Raw genomic sequence first — 755 nt, 5'->3', positions numbered from 1 at the left:
GTGGCCTCTCACTATTAAGTGGCTCTGATCACTGCAAATAGCATCTTTATATTACCTGAATCCAGCATCCTTGCAACTCCATTCACTGATGCAGCTCCGATCTGATGTGACCCTATGCTAGGGTCACAAACCAAGTTTCTCTTCTCTGTGTCAGCCTCATCATGTCTCTTGAAATGTGACCCCCAGGACAAAACACGATCCTCCAGACTGTCAGAACAGAGTGGCAGGACAGTTGAGAAGTATTTGCCAAGTCCAAAACAAGGTAGGAATAGGAACTGGTATCTAGAAAATTCTGAGAATTCCTGCAAATCAAAACTGATAGGCACCTCAATAGAACAACAGACAAAGAAGAACAACCAGACAACGAATGGAGAAGAAACTAAAAAAGCTAGGGAGGATTTGAAAAGATGCTCAGACCAAACCAGTAACCAAAGTTTTGTAAATTAAAATGACAAAAAAAAAAGATTACTTTATGCATGTTAGACTGGCAAAAAGAGAAGGTGAGTAAAAACAAATGTTGGCAGAGATGTGGGGACAGCAGAACTCTTACCATTGGTGAAAGCGTCAAATGATGTAACCAGTCAAGACAGCAGCCTGGACAGCCCAGGTAGATAAGGATACACTCACTACTCTCCAAACAGCAGATCATTGCCTGGGTACATATCCCAAATACTTTCTCATATGGGTCCATAGGGGACATGTACAAGGATGTCCATTGTATTTGTCTGTGATTGCAGGAAGTGAAGTAATCTGAG

This window comes from Myotis lucifugus, unplaced genomic scaffold (genome assembly GCF_000147115.1).
Source record: "Myotis lucifugus unplaced genomic scaffold, Myoluc2.0 scaffold_41, whole genome shotgun sequence".
Classification (NCBI taxonomy): Eukaryota; Metazoa; Chordata; class Mammalia; order Chiroptera; family Vespertilionidae; genus Myotis; species Myotis lucifugus.
The sequence above is the reverse complement of the archived record's forward strand: the minus strand, read 5'-3'. Positions refer to the sequence as shown.